A 15,628-nucleotide genomic window follows, 5' to 3' on the forward strand; every position below is an offset into this window, starting at 1 on the left:
TGGGAGATATCCAAGAAAAACAAATGAACTCCTGAGAGTGGTGGCCCAAGCCACCACCTTAAATACCATCTTCAGCTAAAGACAAAATGAAAATGGGGTGGGGTGGTCAATTACACAGGAGGCTACCAAAAAAATCACAGTAAACAATGGTATAATTGTTATGCAGATTTTAGTGGGTATCTTCTCCACTGTTAAGACTTTCTTGTGATCTAGTCTTCCTTCTCTTCCTAGTACAGACAGAAAGACACCCTTATAAATAGCAATTTCCTTTACAAACGTAAATTTCCTCTATAGAAGATAACTTCTACTCCATTTTCAGAGCTTCTCTCGTGTCTGCTGTTTCTCAAAAATAATCAGCTGAAAATAATCTTTATGCCAAAGAGGCATATTTGGGGTGGCTTATTCTGCTACACTTTCCATCTGTGCCCTCCTCTCCACACCCACTGCCACAGCCATCTCTCAACTAGTCCGCTCAGACTGACTCTGGATGGCTTCTGCTGCTTTGCAGTCTCTTCTCAGCACTCAAACCAGCATTCAGGCCACCTTACTCTCCTGGTGAAACCCTTACTGGATTCCCAGGACACCTAGAATAATTTATATCCCACCTCTGCCTCTGTCCTTCTAGGCTCTGCAGCAGCTCCCCTGCTTATCTCCCTGTGGAATCTGCCCTTCCAACCTCCCCAGCCTCCCCTTTAATCCCTTCCCCCATCATCTACACAGTCTCAGGCAGTTCTCAAAAGGGACCCATTCTTTCAACTTCTGGTCCTTTGTCCTCTGCACTTGCTATTCCTTCTGCTTAGAATGTGCTCCTCCTTCCCATGAATGGGTCCTTCCCCTCCTCCAGGTCTCAGTGAAAAAATTTTTGGGGGTTGCCTGGGTGGCTCAGTTGGTTGAGGGACCGACTTCGGCTCAGGTCATGATCTCACGGTTTGTGAGTTCAAGCCCCGCATCAGGCTCTGTGCTGACAGCTCAGAGCCTGGAGCCTGCTTCAGATTCTGTGTCTCCCTCTCTCTCTGCCCCTCCGCCACTCATGCTCTGTCTCTCTCTGAAATAAACAAATAAACAAAATAAAAATAAACAAAAAAATAAATAAACAAAACAATTTAAAAAAATTTTTTTTAAGTTTATTCACTTTGAGAGAGAGAACCAGCGAGGAGCAGAGAGAGGAGAGAGAATCCCAAGCAGGCTCCACACTGTCAGCACAGAGTCCGACACAGGTCTCCAACCCACAAACTGTGAGATCACAACCCAAGCTGAAACCAAGAGTAGGACACCTAACCAACTGAGCCACTAAGGCACCCCTCTCAGTTTAAATATCATCTCCCAAACACCTTCCCTGACCAGCCTAGCTAAGGTTACTCCTCATTTTTAACTATCACAGCATTCTGTTTATTTCCTTAAACAAAAATTATAGGTTGTTACTAGTTGGGGTTTTTTTTATTGGTAACATAGCATAGTAGTTAAGTGCCTAGACTCTGAAGCCAGATTCTGTGGATTCTAATTCTGGCCCTACCATATACAACCTGTGTGGCCCTGAAAGGGTTACTTAACCTCTCTGTGCATCCGTTTCCTTATCTCTAAAATGTAAAAAACAATAGGACCTGTCTCAAAGAGTTATTAGAGGATTAAATGAGTCAATGTGCATGAAGCCCTTCAAACAGTGATGGTCTATAAGAACCATGTCTATTTTTAAAACAAAACAAAAAAAAAAAAACTATGATGGCAGGAATCCAGTCTTTCTTTATTCAGCACTGTCTGTCCAGGGCTTTGCCTCATGCCTCACACAGAGTATTCCCTCACTAAATACTCTAAATAAACAAATAAAAGAATGGCTGAATGACATGATTTCTGTCCTTGAAATATTTGTGGGAAAGCCCAACAGTTGCAAATTTTAACGTGCAAACAAATCACCTGAGGATCTTGTTAAAATGTAGACTCTGACTCAGTAGGTATGGGGTAAAACCTGAGAGTCTGTATTTCTGACAAATGCTAGGTATTGCGGCTGCTCCTGCTGCTGGTCCACAGTCCACACTTTGAATATCAAAGTTCTAGCTGATTGTTAGCTCATCGAGAACTAACAATCACGTCCTGAAAACTGTCAGAAACAGCCTTCCTATTGCAATACACTTTTAGCTTACAGATGGCCGCTTCATAATAAGGCCATCCGAGAGTTAGAACCTTCTGGAAGTTTGATGGGGTCTCAGTGGGCACTGCCCATGATCTCACTCAGGTGTAGGTACACCTGAGTCAATAATCGTCCTACCTTTACTTCTGACCACTTGGGAAGGTCTGGAAAAGGTCTCCTTATATATTTCCCCTTTATCATCACCAGGCCATCTATATATTTCATCTGAAAAGAATCTTTTCTCTTTAGGGCTCTCTTTGGGGCCTTAAAAGGTGTAGTAAATGTGTTCCCTTTACGCTAGCATTTTCAGTAATTTATTCCAGATATTGGCCGTGTATTATTTAACTCTTAAATGCTTTCAGATTTCAAATATGCTTTGTATCAGCACATATAAACAATATATGTTGGCACTGGCATTTTAAGAACAAGAAGTTAAAGTTTCAAAAGCAACACCCTAATTTCTTGGGTGTGATTTCCACCTCCTGCCCATCCTCAGGGCATGGTATGTGTGTGGCTGGAATTATTCAGCACTACTCACCGGTTGCCTCTCAAGGATTTTTTGAATTTAAAATGTGGCCATTGCCTCTACTGTACGGTGTGCTCCAGAAAGGAAGCCCTGCCCTTTTCCAAACTCCCAACTAAAATAACCCCAGGGGCACTTTTGAAAGTGAGCATAATCTTCATGCAATAAGACATTGCACAGCACCATATCTGAAATCTGAAACCTCATTGTATATCTTCTTTAAACAATCACAGCCTGCAATGCCTAATTATCTGCTTCCAAAAGCATTTGGTTAGGCACACAACACATCTCAGTAATGGAAATGGACTCTAGTCTCCTAGAGCCAGTTCATAAAAGCAATGGAGTCGTTTTAATATTGTCAATTCTCTCTCGGCAGTACAGTCGAGTAATGTAGCAGAACTGTCTGATGGCCAAGGTAATGATCAGAAGGGATATAACAGAGAGAGACATCTACTGGCTGATATGGTAGAATTAGCTCATTTATTCAGTTGGAAGAGTTTGGCTGGAGGGCCTCATGGTACTTGTTTCACATTCCAATGTCCCCTCCACAGCAGCACGGCAGTTGGGGCTGTGTAGGATCATGGAGTGAATGTCCACATCCCCCTCACCTTCTCCCTGGAACATGACTGCATCTGTCACTCCAGCAAAACCGCTCTCTCCCACATGTACTTGCAGCCTTTATTATTGAGTACCAATTATTTTAGTATTTGAGGATGCTAACTATAGCTTTCAAAAAAAATAAAGCTGTTAAAATTTCCTACCTTAAAGACTCTTCAGAACTGACAACCAAGCATCCAGCTCAACTAAGCAAGACGATGGGTCTTCCATTCTCAAGTTCTCTAATGCCACACTGCACTTCTTGAAGTGCTGTGGCATCTCTCACTCACTGACATGCCAAAGTCCTTGTTTTCTCCCAAACGAAATCCCCTCCAAAACACTATGATTCACTATTGTTCTTACTGCTATTGATTAATGTCTGTGTTAATTATTCCCTGTCAACAACCATGCCCCCTGAAAACTTGCTTCCCCTTGCGTATATTCTTCCACTCTAACCTACAATTGAAGTGGACCAGCAAGAATAGAAGGACCATAAAGAAGCTTGATATTTGTCCCACCACACATTATTAGGCATAAAGGGATATAGAGGTACCTCCCCTGCCTGCTCCTGAGTCTCAGGGGCATGCTTTAACATTTACGCAGGCATAATCACAATGGCCATGCTACTCTACAGCAGGCATCACATTCCCCTCCAGGAGGGGAGTTGTTGTTGTTTTTTTCCTCAACAGACGTATTTTAAAATGGCGGCCATTGATCTTACACAGAAGAGGATGCAACATACTCAGAGAAGCCCAGGTATTGTACCCAGCACAGTATTTGCTGAGTATGCTAGTATTGGTTGATAAAGAACCCAGACATAAAGCCTGTACTTTCTGTAAGAGAGTGATAAAATATTCAGACTCAAGAGTTAATATTAATATTGCTTGGAGGCAGGAAGCAGACATCTTTTCCAGAAAATGTAAGACACAGAGAAGGTTCTAGATAGTGTGTGAACTATTCCATTAAGAAGCAGCATCAGTGGGATGCCTCAGTGGCTCAGTTGGTTGAGCGACCGACTTCGCCCATGGCTCAGGTCATGATTTCACGGTTTGTGAGTTCGAGCCCTGCATCGGGCTCTCTGCTGACAGCTCAGAGCCTGGAGTCTGCTTTGGATTCTGTGTCTCCCTCTCTCTCTGCTCTTCCCCCACTCCTGCTCTGTCTCTCTCTGTCTCAGAAATAAATAAACATGAAAAAAAATTTTTTTAAAAAGAAGCAGCATCAGTTTCTTAACTTTATCTATAAGGAGGGTTCTCAAACTGTGTAGTGTTCTCATTGTAAGATGAGTGCTCTCTCATTACCAATTAATCCTTTCTTGCCTTCATAAAGACTCAGCCGAGACCCCTTGAGCATGGTGCTATAAGACATCACTGCCAGGGACATGACCAGCTATTAGACAATGGCAAGCTGCCCCACTTGTGAACATCCATTCTACTCTCCAAATCCTGAGGATGTTGCCTAGCACACATGAGGTGTGACTCACATGGCAACAGCAAATAGCCTTCCTCCCAAGGTTTACCCAGGCAACCTTGGTTGAAAGCACAGAATGTTCTTGGTAAATACAAGGGGCTTTAAAAATATTAGTGGCAATTGTGGCTGTTGTTATTGAGTCAATGGTTTGGAGCTGTAACTATGTAATTGACAACTTCCCCAAGTCCAATTATGACCACTACAAACCAGACAAAATAAAACTTTTCCCTTAGAAATCTTAATCCCTTTCTTCAAGAATAGTGACTTTCGGGGGCATCTGGGTGGCTCAGTCAGTTAAGTCCTTTCTTCAAGAATAGTGACTTTCGGGGGCATCTGGGTGGCTCAGTCAGTTAAGTGTCTGACTCTAGATTTCAGCTCGGGGCATGATCTCACTGTTCATGAGATGGAGCCCTGCACTGGGTGCTCTGTTGACCCTGCAGAGCATGCTTGGGATTCTCTCTCCCTCTCTGCCTCCCCTGCTCTCTCACTCTCAAAATAAATAACTAAACTTAAAAAAAAAAAAAAAGAATAGTGACTTTCAGGGGCACCTGGGTGGTTCAGTCGGGTAAGTGTCCAAGTTTTGGTTTCGGCTCAGGTCACAATCTCACAGTTCGTGGGTTGGAGCCCCATGCGGGGATCCACACTGACAGTGCGGAGTCTGCTTGGGATTCTCTCTCTCTGTCTCTCTCTCTCTCGCGCTCTCAAAAACAAACTTTAAAAAAATAAATAAAAAATAATAGTGACTTTCAAATGGGTATGATCTTGCTCCCATGGATGTTTAGCAATGTCTGGAGACATTTTTGTCACAACTGAAGGTGGCAGGGGTGCTACTGGTGTCTACTGTTACCCCGGTAGAGGCCAGGAATGCTGTGAAATATCCTTCAGTGCATGGGACAGCCCCAACACAGACTTATCCTACCCAAAATTTCAGAAATCCTCTCCTTTGAGATTATGGGAAGGAGAAAAAAGGATCTTCTCACCTCATTCTCAACCTGGAACCTCATTATCAGCTTTGTAGGTTAAAGTGGGACAGGATGTAGAAACAGAATCCTAGCCTTCAGATTAGAAGACTGGGATCTTCAATGGCCACTTTGCAATAGTGTAGTCTCTGACAAATCAAAATGATCAATTCCTAATTTCAAATATTGCTACTGTTGTCAAATATAGCCTAGGTTGGTATTCACAAACAGATTTCCCATAAGTCAAGTGACATCAGAATGCATCTTCCATGTTTGAGAGCGAAAGGGTACTGTTAATAATTATGCTGGGACAACAGGCACAATCTGGATTGTCCTGAACAAACTGGGTCATGTGGCCATCCCACCAGTGAGAAGAGGGCACCAGAAACAAGCAAAGGAAAATATAATTGTCCTGTGTTTATCTGGTATTCCATCCATTTCAGAAAACACACATGTTTATTAGCCATTCTGGTGATTAACGCCCTCCCCTTTACATAGGAAGGATGAGGATTATTATTACCCTAATTGGAAGGCAAGCAAACTGAGAAACAGACTGGGAAGCCGAGTCCTCATGTGCCCTGGTCTCCTGAGCTCTGCCCAGTGTTCCTCCCTCTGTGATAGTGTCCATCCTCTCCCAGCACCACAGTGATAGGAAGCAAGGAGTCAGGACCCTGTGGTGGTTGATCTGCGGGTCCATGTCTATTTCCTTGATGGGTTTTACAAGCCTGTTCTGTGCATCAAGCATCAGCTATATAAAAGAGCCTGCGAGACCATCTTAATACTAACCAGGAGAGAAGCTGGTTAGCATTAAGCACCCAGAGAGTCCTGAGCCAGGACAGAGAGCCATCTTTTCTTCATTAATGCTCAACTTCCTATAGCATCACTAGATGGCAAATCACATCCATCTTTATGGGCAGTTTAGGGAGAATAAAGGAAGCAAGACACGTACGGGTAATACAGAACATCCCCACACCGACAACTGTCAAGTTTGGTCACCTGATTTAGATGTGGTTTTCTAACCTCACATTCTATTTGTTGCAGAGCCTGATCTCTTAGATCCTGATATAGAGCAATGGATTAGATTTTCCCTCTGTAGTAAGGTAACCTGACTTGATTATTCTCTTGACATGACCTCCCGGCACTGAAGTCTTAGTGCTAGACCATATTCTAACTCCAGTGGCCACATAAAATAACGTCACTCCTGTGTCCTAAAGTAGGGTTGCCAGATAAAATACAGAATGTCCAGTTAAATTTGAAGTTCAGACAAATAACAAATGATATTTTAGTATAACTATATCCCAAATATCAGATGAGATACACTAAAAAATTATTAGTTGTTTGTCTAGAATTCAAATTTAATGAGGTGTCCTGTGTTTTTATTTGCTAAATCTGGCAACTCTATCCTAATTCAAAGGTGCCATGACTTCTTTCACAAAACTATTGTCCTCTGGTCTGGCATCATTTGAAATGTGCTATAATACACATCACCACAGACCTACTTAAAATTAGAGTCTCTCAATCATCCAGAGCCATTAAAAAGAGGTTGTTCAACAAATATAGAGAACAAAGCTGGTGGTCATTGGTATGATATAGGAAATTTCTACTTTCCACTTAAAGATGTTAACTAAGTATTATTTGGCTGACCTGAGGCTCAGGAGTTTGCCTAAGAGAAAAAAAACTGAGCTTGATGAAGAGTCGCAATTTGCAGACTTGTGGCTGGTGGCCAATGGCACCTTTGGGGGTGGCCAAAAGAACTTGAAAAAGTAAATAAATAAAACATCTAGAATAAAAGAGTACAGTCCTGGCTCTTGCTTGGGTGAAAAATCTATGAACAGAGAAACGTTTTGTGTTGTATTTGGTGAGGGAACTATAATGCTATATGTGGCAAATGGCAAGTGTCAGGGGGAAAGGTCTATGTCTACTCTATTTTTTTAAATGTTTATTTATTTTTATTTTGAGAGAGAGAGAGAGAGACAGACAGAAAGAGTATAAGCAGGGGAGGGCAGAGAGAGGGAGAGAGAGAATCCCAAGCAGACTCTGTACTCTCAGCACAGAGCCCGACGCGGGACTCGATCTCACAAACCATGAGATCATGACTTGGGCTGGAATCAAGAGTCAGACACTCAACTGACTGAGCCACCTGGGTGCCTGCTTTATGTCTACTCTAACTGAAGGATGCAATGAAATCAAATGGGAGGGAGAGGTACCTAAAGATGCTTTTAAAATTTGGGGTTCAAAGTTGTGAGGCAAACTGAAGTCTCCTGTAGTTCCCCCTCATACACCTTTAGCAAATAACTTTCTCATGTCTAAGAGCTTATATATATTTCTAAAGGCCTATAAAAGGCTCATCTGGCTTTTCATACTTTTGAAAACACAAATATTTTTAAATGTTCTCATGTAATTGAATGAAAATCATATGGGGCCATTTTTTTTTTAAGGTCTAAGCTGAAAAACATAGATACCCGGGGTAGTGACCAAACCTCTGGAGTGGAAGAGTAGCCATAATCCAAACAGGAAGAGGAAATGTCTGCTACATGGGGAAATGAGACAAAATTCCATCCGCCTCATGATTAAATGACCCACAACTACCTTTATCAAAGGATTTTTGGGCAACCCTCTTGTAGAACAATGTGGGAGCTGCGCTTTCTTCATTTTGGAAGAACTTGAGACGTATTCAGTGTCTTTTCTGAGCTCTGAGCTCCTCCCCTGGCAGACCTGGCTTCCTCCAGTGTGGAGGCACAGCTGCCGATTACCAGCCCTGGCACCACACCACGTCGGTGACCCCAACCCCTCCATCCTGCCACCACCAGGCCCAGGCTCAGCTGAGGCAGCAGAACATGATGCACGCGGGTCCAGCGATGTGCTCGTCGCTCACCTGTGTACACCAGACACCAACCCCGGCCACAGTCTTTGACCTAAAATTCCCCAACGTGGAACTTGATGGGCCATTTACCTGATCACGTTTAGAATCAAAGTATCCCTTCTTCTTTCAAATACAACCTGAACTGAAATCAGTGCTAAAGCATGAACCGTATCATTTAAATCAAAACCAAATGCAACCATCACACATTCTCTCTCCTGCCTTTAAGCCCAGCTTCTCCAACAGAGAACAGCTGTCCGGAAGCAGCAGTGACTATGACTATTTTATGATTCAGCCCCTTCCACATTTTGCAGGGTAAGGCTTGTGAGTCTGTATTCATGAGAAGTACTCACAACATGGCAAGGCCCTCATACTCACCTGTGATTAATGCTAAGAACCCCCAAAGGTACATCCTTTGATCTAATGACGCTCTTAGAATCATGATATCTGATCTTGGTTCTATTACATGTCAAAAGCATTTTAATCTGCCCTGGGTTAAGGGCTCATCCATCTATGCTGGTGCCTGTCCAGAGAAGCAATTGCTGATTTTTTCACTCCCTGCCCCAAATATTCATTCTTCTTTCTATTTGCCTCATAACATAGAAATGAAAGAAGCAAAGAGTGTGTGTCCTCTGGAATCAATTGTAACTACTGCTATTACACAGGTCATTTGGCCCAAATTGAGGCATCCTGCCTGGTTTTTCTATGCCCTGACTTCAAGGCCACAGAAAAAGGGAAGAGTGGCTCCGAAGAAAGCAAAGTGCTCTAGAGGCACTTCCTGGGAGAGGTCACAGATACATCCTGGGGTATTTCAAGGCCAATTTCAGCCCATTGTTACACTACCACACTACCGGAGATAGAAACTTCCAATGCCACTTGCTTATTCAAAATGCCCTCATGTTCCTGGTATGTGGATGCTTCCCACAGCAGGAGGTGACGACTAGCAGGTTAAGTGAGAGGCCCTTGCTGCATACCTGCTTGTCTTTTTAAATAAAGAGCAGCCAGTTGCAGGCTGCCAGTCAGCACATTCCCACTGGTTCCTTTAATGCAGTAAGGCATACCACTGAGGCTTCCTCTCAGCTGACACCCACAAGCCATGCTAACCGTGGGTGGATCAATGAAATCTTCTAACCCTCAATTTCCCCTTATGCCAAATGAGGACATTAAACTGCTGTGATCGTTAAACTCCAAGTCTGATTCACTGGGGCTCCTGCCCTACCGTATTGCCTAAAGAACAAAGAATATGTCTCAAGATGGATTTTTTTTTTCTTGAAGACAGAGGCAGTCATGTTTTCATCCAGGCTAGTAGCCTAATATGAGACATTTCTTCTATTAACCCCAAGCCACTTACATCTCAGTTAGACCCTATGGACATTTCACAGCACAGAAATTACTCCAGCAATGGACAGTGAAATCACGAAGCTAACAATGGTGACTTAGCTTCAGCATCAGAGCTTCACAGAGAGAAACTTTTGCTGGTATCATTTGTGTGTGTGTGTTTGATCTCTAAGCTCATATGATAATGAAGACAGAAAGGAGAAAGTGGGAATAACCAGAAATGGCACCACCAAGAGACCGCTGAACTCCAAGCTGTCCTCATGAGGAGCAGTGGTAACAGGGACAGGGTAACACAAGTGAGAGAATTTGGGTATAAGTACTGTTGGAATTTAGCTGAGGGGAAAGGGAACAGACATGTCAGGTGACATTAATTCACTTAAAACTCCACGTTCTCTAGACATATGATGCCCAACAGGGACCTGAATATTCTGAGAAAATAGAACAAGGATACTAATACCTGAAGCACTTTCTGTTTTTGCTATTTTAAATTCTTTTCTGCAATTTACCACTGAATCTTAAACTGCACAGACTCTGGGTTCTGATACTGTGATTTCAAAAAGTTACTTCCACGGTCTAAAAATTAGTAGATCTTTTAGAATAAACTGGCTTTCCAGAGAAAAAAGCAAAATATCTATTGTAGTCAGATTCAGAAATTATTTATATGGAATAAGACCAATGTTTAGTCTCTGAAATTACAATAAGGAAAAATATGCCTAAAAGTTGGGAATGATGTGTTATTTAAATGAGTGGACACCCTAAGTCAATACTTTTCAAACTTTAGGATATGCTATGGACTGAATGTGTACCCCCCCAGAATTCAAATGTTGAAATCCTAATCTCAATATGGTGGTATTTAGAGGTGGGGCCTCCAAATTGGGAGATGGTATTTGCATGATTAGGTTATGAGGGTGGAGCTCCCACGATCAAACTAGTGCCCCTATAAGAAGCAGACAGACTATTTGCTAGCCCTCTTTCTGCCATATGAAGACACAACAAGAAGCTGAGTCACATCCCTAACCCAACAATGCTGGCACCCTGATCTTAGACTCCCAGCCTCCAGAACTGAGAAATAAATTTCTGTTGTTTATAAGTCACCCAGTCTATGGTATTCTGTCACAGCAGCCTGAACAGACTGCAGTAAGGTACATCGGAGTCCATGAAGGATCTTGTTAAAATGCAGATTCTGATTCAATGGGCCAGGGAGAAGCCAGAGAGCCTCCATTTCTAATAAGTTCCCAGACGATGCTGCTGTCACTGCTTGTACTCAGAATATACTCTGGGTCAAAAAGCCCCTAAGTGACCAATTTTCAAAGAATTTGCAGCCATCTACATCCAGATTAGTCTAAGGGCAATTTGATACCTGATGATTTGAAAGGTACTTCTAGTCCTTGCTGGTCTTCAGTTTCATCAATGATTATTATAAGAAAACACTCCCATTATTATTATTATTATCTAAATATTCTCATTATTGAAGCTTTTTTGTTGTTTTGGATCTGGACCATTAAAGATTTAAGTCTGTGGAGATGAGAAAACGGCAGGACACAAATGTGGAGAAGAACCTTGATTTCCTCCTGCCCTTCCTCTTTCCCTCAAGCTTGACTTCACCTATAGATTTGGAGTTGAGGAACACAGCAGCATCAGACTAGGGGCTAGGGGCAGCGAAGAAAAACTGGACTGCTGTCCTGAGAAATGTGGCTAAAGACCCTTCCACATTAGCCCCTGTGAGAAAAGAATGGAGTCAGTCCCATGATGAGGACAGCAGCCAAGTTTCATCATGTGTACTCAGCTTTTAATGTCACTGCTAGAAAATGGATTGAAGACAGAAAGAGAGCTTGGTCTGTAGGTGACTTGAAGATAAGAGATAATGTAACTCTTACATTTAGAGACCATTTAGTACCAGTTGGTTGCTCTGACTTCTTCAAAAGCCTCCCCCTTTTTTTCTTTTAAGCTTTGTTCCCTTCTCCTGTCTTCTAATCCACTCAGCAAATATTTGTAACTACTTTGTCCCAGATACTATTCTAGGAGCCAGGATCATAGCAGGGATCAAAATAGATAAAAGTTTTTGAACTTACATTTTAATAGAAGATGCCAGACAAAAAACAAGTACTTAATTTAGAATATGAGAAAGTGAAAAATGTTATGGAAACATGATCATACCAGCACTATTCGCAATAGCCAAAAGGTAAAAGAAACCCCTGTGTCCACTGACAGATGAATGGTTAAACAAAATGTGGCACACACATACAATGGAATATTATTCAGCCTTACCAAGGAAGGGAATTCTGCCACATGGTAAAACATGGATGAACCTTGAGGTCATGATGCTAAGTGAAATAAACCAGTCACAAAAAGACAAATATTACATGATTCCACATATATGAAATACTTAGAATCATTAAATTCATAGAGACAGGAAGTAGAATAGTGGTTGCCAGGCCGGGGGAAGGAGCAAAGGAAGTTGTTAATGCGTATAGTTTGCTTTTGGCAAGATGAAAAAGTTAGGCAGATTGGCTGCAAAATAAGGTGAATATACTCAACACTACTGAACTATACACTTAGAAGTGGTTAAGATGACAAATGTTATGCTACATGTATTTCTGAAAATGCTATGGAGAAAAATTAAGCAGAGAAGTGTCTTCGTTAGGCTTGGGTGGGGAGGTTGCCATTTGAAATAGGGTGGTTAAGAAAGGCCGCATTGATAAGGTGGCTTTGGCGCAAAGACCTGAAGGAGGTGAGAGATTGGGCCACATGAGAGAAAAGACTCCAGGCACAGGAGATGGCAACCGAGATGGCAGGAATGACATTCCATTTGTCCTGTCACCCTCACCGTGGCTGGGTTAGAGCTGCCCTCTGCTTTCATCTCTCCTCAGGTCCACTGCTTGAGCCAGTACTGGAGAATCACCAGCAAAGACCTAACAGGAACAAGCAAGGACTCATTTAGGAGTGCCTAAGCTTTTCTGTTGCTCTGGCAGCTAGTCACTCCTTTTCAAGTTTTTTAATATTTAAGAGCTGAAGGGCAAGCAAAGTGGTGTCCCTTCAGTGAGCCCGAATCAGATTGATAAACTGATGGACCAAGACAAGGAGGGGATGATCAGAGAACATGAGATTCTCAGGTTCTGAGAAGAAGCTATTAATTAGTATAAGGGACCTGGGGGGACCTGGAAGACAGAAGGGCCGATGGGGAAAAGGACCATTCCATTCTGCAGGGATCATATCCTGGCTCCAGCACATTGCAGTCTAAAGGGTACTGGATGGTGATAATGACCTAGGCTTCTAGAAAGTCTCAGCAAGGAACGGTGCTCACCCCAAAGGCCTCAGCTGTGCGACAGAGGTGAAGCACATGGCTTCAGACATCTAAAGGGGAGCAGAGAAGAAGGCCATTGGTGAATCCATCTAAGGCTCCCCCTGGGAACTCTTAGAAATAATACAGGGGAGGGGGTTAAAGTCCAGTATAATGTGGTGCTACTCATACTGGGGCCTCTTGTTGATAAAGGCTGGAAATTTTCATTTACTAAAGGCATTCATCTCAAGTTTTGTGTATGCGTTCAAAGATTCTAGGAGTCTGTGATCTAACCAAGCTCTTATCTTCAAATCTGGGTTAGCTTCAATTTCAGTCAATTCCCTTATCCTGTTTGTGCTTCGATTTCTTCATAAGTAAATTGGGGGCAATAATATCTGCCCCCATGGGGTAGCTGTGAGTGTCAAATAAAATAACAGATGGAAAACTACTTGAAGTGACTACAAGTCCTAGAGCTCAGTCAATAAATAATCATGATTATTATTATAGTCTTTTCATTGTCATTTTATTAACAGAATTTTTCTTCCCCCTCTCCACCCCAGAAAAAAAAATCTGCCAAGAGTCTGAGCAAAACAAGGCTCTAAAGTTAGGTGTGCGATTTATTTGTCTTGGTCCCTTATGAGAAATTTAGTTTTAAGCCCTTTTCAAACATCTGTTGCATTTCAACTCAGTAAGTGCAAATAACAGAGAAATAGTAGCATCTGGGCTAGAAATGAAAAATATCTGCTCCTATTTTAAGAGAGAGAGAGGGAGGGAGACAGGAGAGAGAGAGGGGAGAGAGGAAGTAAGACTGTTAGATTTCTCATACTGAATACTGAGCACTTATCACTAGAAATCATGTTGTACCTGACATGCAGGAAGCTGTGTGATTAATGTGAATGTGCAGCGGCCATCTGCTCTGGAGTTGGGCTCTGAGTCCCAGTGCCCCGCGCTGGGTCAGCACTTTCCTCTTCGGTGCTGAGAAGTGACTTTCTCTGTTCCCCACCCCCCTCTCTTGTGCAGGTCTTCGCTTCTAGGAAAAAAGGAAGAAATGGTCCATGAAGTTTCATTTGCCTTGGAAAGAACAGAAACATCTTCAGAGAAATCACAGGCCACGGCACTGGGGGAGGGCAGTAAAGAAGGGGCCTACAGCCAGCCGAGCCTGCTGCCCGCAAGAAGCAGAGAAGGCCAACCGGGATAAGAGACCCAAGGCCTCAGACCACACCAGAGCAATCTGATCATTTTAGGAGAAGCAAAAGCCCCGGTAGAAAAGAAAAAGATCTCTTAAGTCACACAGGTTTATTTTTTTTCCTCCCCTTTTGAGTGAGTTTCCTGGAGTAGTTTTTGTCTGGCCTGAAGGAAGTCGGCTCACAGCAGAGGGGAGAGCTGGCCAACTCATCACCTCCTGGGGCAGACACAGGCCCCATGAGTTGGATATCAAGACAGGCAGCTACTGTCACAGAGGAAACTGAGCCCAATGCAGTGAGGCCAGAGACAGATGCTGGGATTAGTTTAGGAGCTCAAGGAGCAGCGGTTCGAGGGGATTTGGTCTGACCCCTTAATTTGTAAATGGGCACCCTGAGGCCATAGATGCTGTGGCAGGCTCACCACAGGCACTCAGAGCTGGACCCATGGCTCTTTACATTTCAGCAGGACACATCCAGTTTGTCCCTAGGATGCTCAAGGAGCAACAAAAGGTTTTCCTGACTTGAATCCATCTGCATGCTTAGAGTAACTCCCATATCCATTTGCTCCCCAAAATGGAGTCTGAAGGATACAGGAAACAAATGTCTGTGATTATCATCAACTAGTAACACCTGCTCACAGCCACAGGGGGATGGAGAAGAGACAGAGAAGACGGGGAAGGGCCCATAGGATGTAGGACAGCCAAGAAGAACAAAAGGAAAAGGGAGGAGAACATGGTACAAAGAAAGAGAAGAGGGGCGACTGGGTGGCTCAGTTGGATGAGCGTCCGACTTCGCCTCAGGTCATGATCTCACTGCTCAGGAGTTCGAGCCCCATGTCGGGCTCTGTGCTGACAGCTCAGAGCCTGGAACCTGCTTCCGATACTGTGTCTCCCCCTCTCTCTGCCTCTCCCATGCTCATTCTCTGTCTCTCCCTGTCTCTCAATAATAAATAAATGTTTAAAAAAAAGAGAAGAGGGTGAGGAGAGAGAGATGAGGAAGAGGCAAGGAATGCTCCCAAAGCTTGGACTAGAGAGGAGAGTAAGAACACTGGGGGTGGGAGGGAGTACTATTTGATGAGAAAAGGGGAAGTCAAGGGGAAAATCTAGCCAAACTTAAATTTACAACAGTCAGTGTAAAGGACCAAAGTCTACTCAGTAGCCTTCTGCTGAGAAGCCCTATCAGGTTTGGGGCGGGAGCGGGGAGCAAATGTATTACCTTGAACCCTGACCTCAGTTTTTATCACAAGGGGTATAGAGGTCCCTGGTGAACAAGAGGAACTTCCCCGCCCTGGTTGT

General features: G+C 43.2%; 1 protein-coding gene across 21 annotated transcripts in view; it reads right to left on the reverse strand.

Annotated features, from left to right (window-relative positions):
* LOC102969177 (E3 ubiquitin-protein ligase RNF113A-like) overlaps nt 1-15,628 on the reverse strand; it is a 504,616-nt gene that overhangs the window by 211,324 nt on the left and 277,664 nt on the right. For 18 of the 21 annotated variants that reach the window (XR_006215776.1, XM_042981571.1, XM_042981583.1 and 15 more), the window contains one exon: nt 14,014-14,179. The exons of 1 other annotated variant lie outside the window; for it this stretch is intronic. The gene's annotated coding sequence lies outside the window, so the exon portion shown is untranslated. Of the gene's footprint in view, nt 1-12,701; nt 12,782-14,013; nt 14,180-15,628 lie in introns of those variants that run through there. 2 more of the 21 variants (XR_006215777.1, XM_042981584.1) reach the window with 2 other exon arrangements.

The sequence above is a fragment of the Panthera tigris genome, chromosome A3 (genome assembly GCF_018350195.1).
Source record: "Panthera tigris isolate Pti1 chromosome A3, P.tigris_Pti1_mat1.1, whole genome shotgun sequence".
Lineage (NCBI taxonomy): Eukaryota > Metazoa > Chordata > Mammalia > Carnivora > Felidae > Panthera > Panthera tigris.